Source organism: Triticum dicoccoides, chromosome 5A (assembly GCF_002162155.2).
Source record: "Triticum dicoccoides isolate Atlit2015 ecotype Zavitan chromosome 5A, WEW_v2.0, whole genome shotgun sequence".
Lineage (NCBI taxonomy): Eukaryota > Viridiplantae > Streptophyta > Magnoliopsida > Poales > Poaceae > Triticum > Triticum dicoccoides.
The window spans coordinates 629764217-629779380 of NC_041388.1; the positions used below are offsets into that span (position 1 = coordinate 629764217).

The 15164-nt window shown below is 46.6% G+C and overlaps 1 long non-coding RNA gene across 1 annotated transcript; it reads left to right on the forward strand.

The window, feature by feature from the left end:
- Nucleotides 1-750: 750 nt before the first annotated feature.
- Nucleotides 751-2740, forward strand: LOC119303572. The gene is made up of 4 exons (XR_005147951.1): nucleotides 751-1114; nucleotides 1213-1282; nucleotides 1484-1526; nucleotides 2636-2740. It is a non-coding gene; the product is annotated as an uncharacterized LOC119303572 (long non-coding RNA).
- Nucleotides 2741-15164: the final 12424 nt, after the last annotated feature.

Here is a 15164-nt window from a genome sequence, read left to right on the forward strand (position 1 = left end):
AACCCCGAAACCCGGCGAGACCAAGACAGAGCGCACGGACGGACGACCCCTATTGCTACCGCCTCTCACCCTCGCTCCTCGACCCTTGCCGCACGCGACCGACGCCCACAGCGTTACCATGGTGACCGCCGAGGCCGCGATGGCGGTCCCGAGGGCTGCGCGCCCCTTCTTCCGTGGTGCCCATGACGGCCTTGCGTTCGCCGCAAATGCCGCGTTCCTCGCCGACGGATACTCCTTCTGCGCCGTCTGTCCTTCCACGCTCAACGCCCCCCTGCCCGCAGGTGCATTCCGCCTTACGCCCTTAGCCCTAGGGAGTATGTGTTTTCTAGTGTGAGTGTAAAGTAGCCTGCTAGTTAGTATTAGACGGACCCCATGTTTAGGACTCCTGTTGCATATCTGATGATGATTCTTGGGTTGAGTTCCCGAGTGGATAGATGTAGATCAATGGTTCAGCTATATTTATTTAGGTGTAAATGGCGCAAGGTCAGTACGAGTTTCTTCTATTTGAGGCGTGGTTGATTTGGGAGATGTGTTCCAGAGTCAAACAGTTTAAAGGCTTAATTGTCAACTTAATTAAGTGAATCAGTCCCTTCCCTAGATTTATTCATCTGAACTTAATAATTTATAGGGAAAAAATTTCCTATTTTGGAATTCGTAATTTAAATTTGTTGACTGAACTTAATAATGCACTGTATGTTACTATGCAAAATTTCGTTAGATCTGTATTGAACCTCTGAATTCAGACTTGGATCACTGGATTATTATTCAATTCTTTGTATGCTACGGAGCTACATAAGTATTACTTGGTCATTGTAGTGTCATATGTGTTCAATGTATAATAACATCGATCTCTATTACTATAATTAATACACCAGTTTTGAATTTAGCGTTACCACCCCACCTTCTGTTTTCCCGCCTAAAGATATAGCATGTCAATCATAGTTTTAAGTAGCGCGTTATCTCGGTGCTATTGTGTTTGCAGGGGCCTCGCGCTAAAGCTATGATCTTAATATCCAGCATTGAATTTACAACCTCTGTTTATCTCTACCCTACATAAATCACATAGCCGCGGAGTTGGACGGCCAAAGTCAGCTGGATTCACTCGGCTTTCCTGGTAGCATCTAGTTGTGTTTGCATAGTTTTGTATTTTCGCATATGAACTTCTGATTAGAATGTTTCTCTAATGGTCTAATTTATGGTTCTGTTGTGCAGGACTCTTGGTTTCTGTGGTGGTGAATTTTTTATCTGTCCTTGGTAGAGATTTGTAGGTTGAACCGGCCAGGTAAGTTTTTTGCCCCCATCCCTCCCCATCATTTTCTATATTCACCCGTCTAGCTCCGCCATTGGGACTAGGTCCATGTATGAAAATACGTTAACAATTGTTGTTTTGCAGCATAACCGCTAAACTCTTGAATCTGCAATTTGATTGCTACATTTATCTTTACTTCTAATTAATATATCTACTTTATTCTAAACTGTACAGGGGAATTATGCCAAAAACTCTCCACATTCTGCTGGTACTACAAGTATGTACGTTTAACTTGCTATTTTTGTTCCTAAATTTTAGATATAAATAACTTATTCATGGAAATGCTTTAGTTTATGCAACATTGCATTTTCCATGTTATCAAATTACACGGTCATAATATTATTATTTTTACAAGTTTGATGTGCGGTGTCGTATTTTTTTGCGGAAAAACCTCCAATCTATTCATCTTCAATTATGGTAGTACAACGAACACTAAAAATAAAAAGAATTACATCCAGATTCGTAGACCACCTAGCGACGTATACAAGCACTGAAACGAGCCGAAGGCGCGCCGCTATCATCGTCCCTCCCTCATCGGAGCCGAGCAAAACTTTTTGTAGTAGGCAGTTGGGAAGTCTTCGTGCTATGGCCCCATAGGACCATCGCAATAGAACATCAACCGCCACCGATGAAGAGTTGCGTTGATCAGAAGAATAAAACCTGGAGACATAAGAAACATAGACAAACAACGATTAGATCCGAGCAAATCCACCAAAGAGAGATCTGCCAGAGACACACCTCCACACGCCCACCGGTGATGCTGATAGTACCATCGGAACGGGTCATAGTCGGGGAGAATCTTATTCCACCTTCAAGGAGCCGCCGCCATCTCGCCTTCCTGAGAAGGACACAAACCCTAACAAAACTAAAAGAAATATGAAAAACGGAGCCCTCCCACCGGCAAGGGTCGGGATCCACTCCACTCCCATGGCCCTAAGGCCACCGGAGACAAGGCAGACTGACTGCAGCGCCGGCGGGAGGCAAAGGAACCCTAGCTTTTTTGTGCGGTGTAGTATACGAGGCTATTGATTGTGACATCATTGTTATTTATTGATAAGTTTGCCATCTCATGCATTTAACTAATCATTCAGCAATATATTTTAGAAGGCCACTATGTGCAGTAAGCGAGCATAATTAGATTGGGTGGATCAAAGAATGAGTAGTTAAACGTCAACCATGTTAATAGTTTTATGTATGGGATTCATTTGATGCATACGTACTTGCATTACATTCACTTCTTTCAATCTGTCCAACAATTGTTTTTGCAAAAAATGTGTCCGGCATTTTTTTATCGAAAAGTGTGTCCATCATTTTTCTGGCTTTCAGGAGCAAAGAGGCACCAAGCAAATCCTCATAAGAGGGATGATGAGATCATTGAGGAGAGCAATGTTACCACCAACATTACTCACAGGGACATAGCTAGCAAGAGACCAAAGAGATGAGTTGCCCGTTCGAATTTCAAAGAGAATGCATTTGACTTATCGGAAGAAGATTCACATGTCACAACCAAGGAAATCTGAACTGAGGAGGAAATAGAGGTTGTTAGGTTGACAAGAACAAGACCTGAAGATAAGAAATGCCACAAGAAACTCCTCCATTTCATCCTGCATGGTAAAGATGGTAATCTACAACCGTTTGAAATGTTTCACAGTGATGGTGTCTCCATGACAGCCCTAATCATGCCCTTAGATGATGGTGTGGAAAAGGACAGGAAAAATGGCATACACTATGTGAGATTTGGGTGCATTTGGGTGCATGATGGGCTAGTCAATTTCGGGCTATAAAGAAGGTACTACAATAATTTGGCTCTCAACCTAACTAGCTTACTACGAATGTGCGAAGCCGGCAAGAAATTACAGGTCTCATTTTGATCTTTTCAGCCAGAAAGCTCATGTATGTGTTGAAGTTAACAAGAAACTTGCCAGATCAGTCAACGGAAATCCTTTGCTGAACATGGAAGAGTAGCTCGCTAGCATTGTTCGTTCCATCAATTCAAGCAAAAGCTTCAATGGAATGGAAAAGTGAGCAAGGACTTTTGATCTTCATGAGTGAGTTCATTCATAACCAGCTCACTACACTGGATCATACAGCAAACAGCAATGATGAGATGTTTTCCATGCTGCCAGTTCTTGTCGCCCTAGGAAATTAGTGTAAATCTAAAGTGAGATTCAGCAAGTCGGTATCTTTGGTATCAGGTGGAGTTCTTGAGGTGACATCTGATCGGGCCACGAGGGGTGCTTAGCTCAAGAACGCCAAAGGGCCATTTTTCATGCACTGGCGGAGCAGAGGGTCCACCCTGCTCCCTGAGAAATATTGCAAGGCTAAGTTTGTCCTAATGGTAAACACCCTGCTATTCTTTTGGCTTCTCTAATCTTCCTTGCACTTTTGCCCGATTTGGTTCACGCTCCACCAATGATTTCATGCAAGGAGGCGGCCACTCTGAGGTCGGCGGCAGTGGTAGGTGGGGAGCCCATCAACCCAAGGAAGAAGAGAGGCTCCAGATGTTCACATGACAGCGCGCGGACGAAACAGTCATTTTCATATTGCCATAATTGGTTTCCAAATATACCATATATACTTTTCCTAATATAAATGCACACCAAGTGGCACCTTTTTGTGTTCGAGCGATGGGCAGCTGGCACTTTTGATCTCCACGGAACACTATACTAATGTGCAAAATTAAATGTTCATGCTTGATGTAATGATTTCTTGATGTTCAATTACATACAAATAACACATGTAAAAAAAATCTAGCGGCGCAACTGCACGGGTAACACTGCTAGTTCAAGGTGACGATGGACATGCTGGGAACTGAAACTAAAGATTTCTCTTTGACTCTTTATTGACCGCTGAATCTAGGTTGGAGGACAGATAAGTCCCTAGAGTCATTTCATTTCAACCCGAGTCATTCTCAGATCTTTCTCTCTCAAAAAAAGAAAAAAAGACATTGCCAGATCTCAGTTACTGGTAGCCTGTTTTATTTCCCTCCGACGCAGCCTCCTCTCGCTCGTCCCTTTTCTTTCTAGAGTGTCGTCGCCCCACCAGCGCACCGTCCGACGCGGCGTCGGTGCCCCCTGGACTCGCTCCCATCACCGCAGTTTTCGGACCTTCCTCCGACGTCTGACGACCCGGCGTCACTGCCTCCTCTGGTCACTGCATCCGGACTCCCGACCCGCCCTCGCTCCCTCCGTTGCTCGCCGCCGGATCCACGCCTGGTAACATGGAATTTCTTATTTGGTTGGTAAGGACGCTGCCTATTGCTGCCCAAGAAGCCTGACATTGAGACCAGTTCGTCAATAAACAGGTACTTCTCCAGAACCCCGAAACCCGGCGAGACCAAGACAGAGCGCACGGACGGACGACCCCTGTTGCTACCGCCTCTCACCCTCGCTCCTCGACCCTTGCCGCACGCGACCGACGCTCACAGCGTTACCATGGTGACCGCCGAGGCCGCGATGGCGGTCCCAAGGGCTGCGCGCCCCATCTTCCGTGGTGCCCATGACGGCCTCGCGTTCGCCGCAAATGCCGCGTTCCTCGCCGATGGATACTCCTTCTGCGCCGTCCGTCCTTCCACGCTCAACGCCCCCCTGCCCGCAGGTGCATTCCGCCTTACACCCTTAGCCCTAGGGAGTATGTGTTTTCTAGTGTGAGCGTAAAGTAGCCTGCTAGTTAGTATTAGACGGACCCATGTTTAGGACTCCTGTTGCATATCTGATGATGATTCTCGGGTTGAGTTCCCGAGTGGATAGATGTAGATCAATGGTTCGGCTATATTTATTTAGGTGTAAATGGCGCAAGGTCAGTACAAGTTTCTTCTATTTGAGGCGTGGTTGATTTGGAAGATGTGTTCCTGAGTCAAACAATTTGAAGGCTTAATTGTCAACTTAATTAAATGAATCAGTCCCTTCCCTAGATTTATCATCTATGGTTTGATCTTAACTTAATAATTTATAGTGAAAAAATTCCTATTTTGGAATTTGTAATTTAAATTTGCCTGTGTGACTGAACTTAATAATGCACTGTATGTTACTATGCTAAATATCGTTAGATCTGTATTGAACCTCTGAATTCAGACATGGATCACTGGATTATTATTCAATTCTTTGTATGCTACGGAGCTACATAAGTATTACTTGATCATTGCAGTGTCATATGTGTTCTATGTATAATAACATCGATCTCTATTACTATAATTAATACACCAGTTTTGAATTTCGAGTTACCACCCCACCTTCTGTTTTCCCACCTAAAGATATAGCATGTCAATCATAGTTTTAACTAGCATGTTATGTCGGTGCTATTGTGTTTGCAGGGGCCTCGCGCTAAAGCTATGATCTTAATATCTACCATTGAATTTACAACCTCTGTTTATCTCTACCCTACATAAATCACATAGCCGCCGAATCGGACGGCCAAAGTCAGCTGGATTCACTCGGCTTTCCTGTTCGCATCTAGCTGTGTTTGCATAGATATGTATTTTCGCATATGAACTTCTGATTAGAATGTTTCTCTAGTGGTCTAATTTATGATTCTGTCGTGCAGGACTCTTGGTTTTTGTGGTGGTGAATTTTTTATCTGTCCTTGGTAGAGATTTGTAGGTTGAACCGGCCAGGTAAGTTTTTTGCCCCCACACCTCCCCATCATTTTCTATGTTCACCCGTCTAGCTCCGCCATTGGAACTAGGTCCATGTATGAAAATACGTTAACAGTTGTTGTTTTGCAGTGTAACCGCTAAACTCTTGAATCTGTAATTTGATTGCTACATTTATCTTTACTTCTAATTAAAATATCTACTTTATTCTAAACTGTACAGGGGAAGTATGCCAAAAACTCTCCACATTCTGCTGGTACTGCAAGTGTGTGCGTTTAACTTGCTATTTTTGTTCCTAAATTTAGATATAAATAAGTTATTCATGGAAATGCTTTAGTTTATGCAACATTGCATTTTCCATGTTATCAAATTACACGGTCATAATATTATTATTTTTATAAGTTTGATGTGCGGTGTCATATTTTTTTGCGGAAAAACTTCCGATCTATTCATCTTCCAGTATCGTAGTACAAGAAACAATAAAAATAATAAAATTACATCCAGCTCCGTAGACCACCTAGCAACGACTATAAGCACTGAAGCGAGCCGAAGGCGCACCGCTGTCATCGCCCCTCCCTCGTCGGAGCCGAGCAAAACTTTTTGTAGTAGGCAGTCTGGAAGTCTTCGTGCTATGCACCATAGGATCATCGCAATAGAACATCAACCGCCACCGATGAAGAGTAGCGTTGATCAGAAGAATACAACCTAGAGACATAAGAAACATAGACAAACGATGACTAGATCCGAGCAAATCCACCAAAGAGAGATCTGCCGGAGACACACCTCCACACGCGCACCGGTGATGCTAAAAGTACCACCGGAACGGGGCCTAGGCAGGGAGAACCTTATTTCATCTTCAGGGAGCCTAGCTACGCCATCTCACCTTCCTGAGCACGACACAAACCCTAACAAAACTAAAACAAATATGAAAAATAGAGCCCTCCCACGGGCAAGGGTCGGGATCCACTCCACTCCCATGGCCCTAAGGCCACCGGAGACAAGGCGGACCGACTGCAGCGCCGGCGGGAGGCAAAGGTACCCTAGCTTTTTTGCGCGGTGTAGTATACGAGGCTATTGATTGTGACATCATTGTTATTTATTGATAAGTTTTCCATCTCATGCATTTAACTAATCATTCAGCAATATATTTTACAAGGCTACTATGTGCAGTAAGCGAGCATAATTAGATTGGGTGGATCAAAGAATGAGTAGTTAAACGTCAACCATGTTAATAGTTTTATGTTTGGGATTCATTTGATGCATACATACTTGCATTACATTCAATTCTTTCAATCTGTCCAACAATTGTTTTTGCAAAAAATGTGTCCGACATTTTTTATCGAAAAGTGTGTCCAACATTTTTCTGGCTTTCAGGAACAAAGAGGCACCAAGCAAATCCTCATAAGAGGGATGATGATATCATTGAGAAGAGAATTGTTACCACCAACATTACTCATGGGGACATAGCCAGCAAGAGACCAAAGAGAGGAGTTGCCCGTTCGAATTTCAAAGAGAATGCATTTGACTTATCGGAAGAAGATTCACTTGTCACAACCAAGGAAATCTGAACTGAGGAGGAAATAGAGGTTGTTAGGTTGACGAACAAGACCTGGAGATAGGAAATGCCACAAGAAACTCCTCCATTTCATCCTGCATGGTAAAGATGGTAATCTACAGCCGTTTGAAATGTCTCACAGTGATGGTGTCTCCATGACAGCCCTAATCATGCCCTTAGATGATGGTGTGGAAAAGGACAGGAAAAAGGGCATACACTATGTGAGATTTGGGTGCATGATGGGCTAGTCTATTTCTGGCTATAAAAAGGGTACTACAATAATTTGGCTCTCAACCTAACTAGCTGACTACTAATGTGTGAAGCCCACAAGAAATTACAGGTCTCATTTTGACCTTTTCAGCCAAAAAGCTCATGTATGTGTTGAAGTTTACAAGTAACTAGCTAGATCAGTCAGCGGAAATCCTTTGCTGAGCATGGAAGAGTAGCTCGCTAGCGTCGTTCGTTCAATCAATTCAAGCAAAAGCTTCAATGGAATGGAAAAGTGAGCAAGGACTTTTGATCTTCATGAGTGAGTTCATTCATAACCAGCTCACTACACTGGATCATACAGCAAACAGCGATGATGAGATGTTTTCCATGCTGCCAGTTCTTGTCGCCCTAAGAAATGAGTGTAAATCTAAAGTGAGATTCAGCAAGTCGGTATCTTTGGTATCAGGTGGATTTCTTGAGGTGACATTTGATCGGGCTGCAAGGGATGCTTGGCTCAACAACGCCAAAGGGCCATTTTCATGCACTGGGAGAGCAGAGGGTCCACCCCGCTCCCTGAGAAATATTGCAAGGCTAAGCTTGTCCTAATGGTAAACACCTTGCTAATCTTCTGGCTTCTCTAATCTTCCTTGCACTTTTGCCCGATTTGGTTCACGCTCCACCAATGATTTCGTGCAAGGAGGCGGCCACTCTGAGGTCGGCGGCAGTGGTAGGTGGGGAGCCCATCAACCCAAGGAAGAAGAGAGGCTCCAGATGTTCACATGACAGCACGCGGATGAAACAGTCATTTTCATATTGCCATAATTGGTTTCCAAATATACCATATATACTTTTCCTAATATAAATGCACACCAAGTGGCACCTTTTTGTGTTCGAGCGATGGGCAGCTGGCACTTTTGATCTCCACGGAACACTATACTAATGTGCAAAATTAAATGTTCATGCTTGATGTAATGATTTCTTGATGTTCAATTACATAAAAATAACACATGTAAAAAAAATCTAGCGGCGCAACTGCACGGGTAACACTGCTAGTTCAAGGTGACGATGGACATGCTGGGAACTGAAACTAAAGATTTCTCTTTGACTCTTTATTGACCGCTGAATCTAGGTTGGAGGACAGATAAGTCCCGAGAGTCATTTCATTTCAACCCGAGTCATTCTCAGATCTTTCTCTCTCAGAAAAAAAAGACATTGCCAGATCTCAGTTACTGGTAGCCTGTTTTATTTCCCTCCGACGCAGCCTCCTCTCGCTCGTCCCTTTTCTTTCTAGAGTGTCATCGCCCCACCGGCGCACGGCCCGACGCGGCGTCGGTGCCCCCTGGACTCGCTCCCATAGCCGCAGTCTTCGGACCTTCCTCCGACGTCCGACGACCCGGCGTCACTGCCTCCGCTGGTCACTGCATCCGGACTCCCGACCCGCCCTCGCTCCCTCCGTTGCTCGCCGCCGGATCCACGCCTGGCAGCATGGAATTTCTTATTTGGTTGGTAAGGACGCTGCCTATTGCTGCCCAAGAAGCCTGACATTGAGACCAGTTCGTCAATAAACAGGTACTTCTCCAGAACCCCGAAACCCGGCGAGACCAAGAAAGAGCACACGGACGGACGACCCCTGTTGCTACCGCCTCTCACCCTCGCTCCTCGACCCTTGCCGCACGCGACCGACGCCCATAGCGTTACCTTGGTGACCGCCGGGGCCGCGATGGCGGTCCCGAGGGCTGCGCGCCCCTTCTTCCGTGGTGCCCATGACGGCCTCGCGTTCGCCGCAAATGCCGCGTTCCTCGCCGACGGATACTCCTTCTGCGCCGTCCGTCCTTCCACGCTCAACGCCCCCCTGCCCGCAGGTGCATTCCGCCTTACGCCCTTAGCCCTAGGGAGTATGTGTTTTCTAGTGTGAGTGTAAAGTAGCCTGCTAGTTAGTATTAGACGGACCCCATGTTTAGGACTCCTGTTGCATATCTGATGATGATTCTCAGGTTGAGTTCCCGAGTGGATAGATGTAGATCAATGGTTCGGGTATATTTATTTAGGTGTAAATGGCGCAAGGTCAGTACGAGTTTCTTCTATTTGAGGCGTGGTTGATTTGGGAGATGTGTTGGAATAAGCCACGGCGTGTGTGGTCGGGTTCGTCGGGCGCGTCGGGTGCGCGCGGGACGGGCGGGACATACTGGTGCCGTCGGGCTCGTCGGGTTTGTCGGGCGTGTCGGTGACGCGCGGGACGGACGGGACGTGCGGGACGCAGCAGCGTGGCGTGTGTGTGTATGGGCAGTGTATGGCAAAGTGTGCGTGCGTGTGTGACGTGGTGGTGTGAGTTAGCTAGCTAGATGGGCGTGCATGCATGAATTAGTTGCTGTGTAGTAGTCTGGCTGTTAGCAGCGGCGGCCGCGTCGTGCGCGAAGACCGAGTGGATCGCCTGCATGTAGTTGGGCACGTTCGTGCATGCGTAGGAAGCGTAGGCGTTGCGTTGCTGCTGGGCTACAAAGCCAGCCGGTTTGTATGTGTTTGAAATGAGCTAGTGTAGTGAGAAGAAAAGAAAAGACGCCGGGGCACTGAACGCCGGGGCGTTGGTCACTAGAAAGTGTTTCTTTCTTCTACCTCCATCTATCCGTGTGAGAGAGCTGCAACAACAATTGGTATACAGAGCTTCGGTTCGGGCGATCACCGGCGACCATGGCGCTCGTCCCACACGGCGGTGGCGCGGGCGGATCGGCGACGATGGCGATGCCGATGCTGACCGCGGACAACTACACGGTCTGGGCCATCAAGGCGCAGGCGATCCTCGACGTCCACACCGTATGGGAGGCGGTGGCGCCGGGCGACGCGGCGGTGAACGCGCGGAAGGACAAGATGGCGCGTGCGTTGCTTCTCGGGGCGTTGCCGGAGGATGTGCTGCTGCAGGTGTCGACGAAGCTCACCGCCAGGGAGGTATGGGACTCCCTGAAGGTGAGGTTCGTCGGCGCCGATCGGGTCCGTGCGGCGAGGCTGGGGACGCTGCGCGGCGAATTCGATCGGATGAAGATGGCGGACGGCGAGGAGCTCGATGTGTACGGCGGGAGGCTCGCGGCGATGGCGGCGAGGTATGCCAACCTCGGGGAGACGCTGGGCGACGCAGCACTTGTCAAGAAGTTGCTGGATACGGTGCCGGATCGCCTCTTCCCCGTCGTCGCCGGCATCGAGCAGTTCCACGACGTGACGACGATGGCGTTCGACGAAGCGCTCGGGCGGCTGCGTGCGTTCGACGAGCGGGTTCGGCGCCGTGGACAAGACGGTGGCGAGCGCGGGGGTGAGCAGCTGCTCATGACGGCGGCGCAGTGGGCAGCGCGGGAGCGTCGACACGGCGGTGCTCGGGACGACGACGACGGGCGCAGCGTGGCGTCGGGGAGCGGCGGCAACAGGCGCAGGCGCTGCTACAAGTGCGGGGTGCACGGGCACTTCCGGCGGGAGTGCCCGCAGCTGCGGAAAGGACCGGCGGCGGAGCAGGCTCTCTTGGCCGGTGCCAACGTCGACGACGACGGACTCCTCTAGGCCGTGGCTTAGGGGGTGTGTGTTGGAATAAGCCACGGCGTGTGTGGTCGGGTTCGTCGGGCGCGTCGGGTGCGCGCGGGACGGGCGGGACATACTGGTGCCGTCGGGCTCGTCGGGTTTGTCGGGCGTGTCGGTGACGCGCGGGACGGACGGGACGTGCGGGACGCAGCAGCGTGGCGTGTGTGTGTATGGGCAGTGTATGGCAAAGTGTGCGTGCGTGTGTGACGTGGTGGTGTGAGTTAGCTAGCTAGACGGGCGTGCATGCATGAATTAGTTGCTGTGTAGTAGTCTGGCTGTTAGCACCGGCGGCCGCGTCGTGCGCGAAGACCGAGTGGATCGCCTGCATGTAGTTGGGCACGTTCGTGCATGCGTAGGAAGCGTAGGCGTTGCGTTGCTGCTGGGCTACAAAGCCAGCCGGTTTGTATGTGTTTGAAATGAGCTAGTGTAGTGAGAAGAAAAGAAAAGACGCCGGGGCACTGAACGCCGGGGCGTTGGTCACTAGAAAGTGTTTCTTTCTTCTACCTCCATCTATCCGTGTGAGAGAGCTGCAACAACAAGATGTGTTCCAGAGTCAAACAGTTTAAAGGCTTAATTGTCAACTTAATTAAGTGAATCAGTCCCTTCCCTAGATTTATTCATCTGAAGTTAATAATTTATAGGGAAAAAATTTCCTATTTTGGAATTCGTAATTTAAATTTGCCTGTGTGACTGAACTTAATAATGCACTGCATGTTACTATGCAAAATTTCGTTAGATCTGTATTGAACCTCTGAATTCAGACTTGGATCACTGGATTATTATTCAATTCTTTGTATGCATTGGAGCTACATAAGTATTACTTGATCATTGTAGTGTCATATGTGTTCAATGTATAATAACATCGATCTCTATTACTATAATTAATACACCAGTTTTGAATTTAGCGTTACCACCCCACCTTCTGTTTTCCCGCCTAAAGATATAGCATGTCAATCATAGTTTTAAGTAGCGCGTTATCTCGGTGCTATTGTGTTTGCAGGGGCCTCGCGCTAAAGCTATAATCTTAATATCCAGCATTGAATTTACAACCTCTTTTTATCTCTACCCTACATAAATTACATAGCCGCCGAGTTGGACGGCCAAAGTCAGCTGGATTCACTCGGCTTTCGTGGTAGCATCTACTCTCTCCGTTCCTAAATACTTGTCTTTCTAGTCATTTCAACAAGTGACTACATACGAAGCAAAATGAGTGAATCTACACTCTAAAATATGTCTACATACATCCGTATGTAGTAGTCATTTGAAATGTCTAGAAAGACAAATATTTAGGAACGGAGGGAGTAGTTGTGTTTGCATAAATATGTATTTTCGCATATGAACTTCTGATTAGAATGTTTCTCTAATGGTCTAATTTATGGTTCTGTTGTGCAGGACTCTTGGTTTCTGTGGTGGTGAATTTTTTATCTGTCCTTGGTAGAGATTTGTAGGTTGAACCGGCCAGGTAAGTTTTTTGCCCCCATCCTTCCCCATCATTTTCTATATTCACCCGTCTAGCTCCGCCATTGGGACTAGGTCCATGTATGAAAATACGTTAACAATTGTTGTTTTGCAGCGTAACCGCTAAACTCTTGAATCTGCAATTTGATTGCTACATTTATCTTTACTTCTAATTAATATATCTACTTTATTCTAAACTGTACAAGGGGAAGTATGCCAAAAACTCTCCACATTCTGCTGGTACTACAAGTATGTACGTTTAACTTGCTATTTTTGTTCCTAAATTTTAGATATAAATAACTTAATCATGGAAATGCTTTAGTTTATGCAACATTGCATTTTCCATGTTATCAAATTACACGGTCATAATATTATTATTTTTACAAGTTTGATGTGCGGTGTCGTATTTTTTTGCGGAAAAACCTCCAATCTATTCATCTTCAATTATGGTAGTACAACGAACATTAAAAATAAATAAAAAATACATCCAGATCCGTAGACCACCTAGCGACGACTACAAGCACTGAAACGAGCCGAAGGTGCGCCGCTATCATCGTCCCTCCCTCATCGGAGCTGAGCAAAACTTTTTGTAGTAGGCGGTTGGGAAGTCTTCGTGCTATGGCCCCATAGGACCATCGCAATAGAACATCAACCGCCACCGATGAAAAGTAGCGTTGATTAGAAGAATAAAACCTGGAGACATAAGAAACATAGACAAACGACGACTAGATCCGAGCAAATCCACCAAAGAGAGATCTGCCAGAGACACACCTCCACACGCCCACCGGCGATGCTGAAAGTACCATCGGAATGGGGCCTAGTCGGGGAGAACCTTATTCCACCTTCAAGGAGCCGCCGCCATCTCGCCTTCCTGAGCAGGACACAAACCCTAACAAAACTAAAAGAAATATGAAAAACGAAGCCCTCCCACCGGCAAGGGTCGGGATCCACTCCACTCCCATGGCCCTAAGGCCACCGGAGACAAGGCGGACCGACTGCAGTGCCGGCGGGAGGCAAAGGAACCCTAGCTTTTTTGTGCGGTGTAGTATACGAGGCTATTGATTGTGACATCATTGTTATTTATTGATAAGTTTGCCATCTCATGCATTTAACTAATCATTCAGCAATATATTTTAGAAGGCCACTATGTGCAGTAAGCGAGCATAATTAGATTGGGTGGATCAAAGAATGAGTAGTTAAACGTCAACCATGTTAATAGTTTTATGTATGGGGTTCATTTGATGCATACGTACTTGCATTACATTCATTTCTTTCAATCTGTCCAACAATTGTTTTTGCAAAAAATGTGTCCGGCATTTTTTATCGAAAAGTGTGTACATAATTTTTCTGGCTTTCAGGAGCAAAGAGGCACCAAGCAAATCTTCATAAGAGGGATGATGAGATCATTGAGGAGAGCAATGTTACCACCAACATTACTCACGGGGACATAGCCAGCAAGAGACCAAAGAGATGAGTTGCCCGTTCGAATTTCAAAGAGAATGCATTTGACTTATCGGAAGAAGATTCACATGTCACAACCAAGGAAATCTGAACTGAGGAGGAAATAGAGGTTGTTAGGTTGACAAGAACAAGACCTGAAGATAAGAAATGCCACAAGAAACTCCTCCATTTCATCCTGCATGGTAAAGATGGTAATCTACAACCGTTTGCAATGTTTCACAGTGATGGTGTCTCCATGACAGCCCTAATCATGCCCTTAGATGATGGTGTGGAAAAGGACAGGAAAAAGGGCATACACTATGTGAGATTTGGGTGCATTTGGGTGCATGATGGGCTAGTCAATTTCGGGCTATAAAGAAGGTACTACAATAATTTGGCTCTCAACCTAACTAGCTTACTACGAATGTGTGAAGCCAACAAGAAATTACAGGTCTCATTTTGACCTTTTCAGCCAGAAAGCTCATGTATGTGTTGAAGTTTACAAGAAACTAGCTAGATCAGTCAACGGAAATCCTTTGCTGAACATGGAAGAGTAGCTCGCTAGCATTGTTCGTTCCATCAATTCAAGCAAAAGCTTCAATGGAATGGAAAAGTGAGCAAGGACTTTTGATCTTCATGAGTGAGTTCATTCATAACCAGCTCACTACACTGGATCATACAGCAAACAACGATGATGAGATGTTTTCCATGCTGCCAGTTCTTGTCGCCCTAGGAAATGAGTGTAAATCTAAAGTGAGATTCAGCAAGTCGGTATCTTTGGTATCAGGTGGAGTTCTTGAGGTGACATCTGATCGGGCCACAAGGGGTGCTTAGCTCAAGAACGCCAAAGGGCCATTTTTCATGCACTGGCGGAGCAGAGGGTCCACCCAGCTCCCTGAGAAATATTGCAAGGCTAAGCTTGTCCTAATGGTAAACGCCCTGCTATTCTTCTGGCTTCTCTAATCTTCCTTGCACTTTTGCCCGATTTGGTTCACGCTCCACCAATGATTTCATGCAAGGAGGCGGCCACTCTGAGGTCG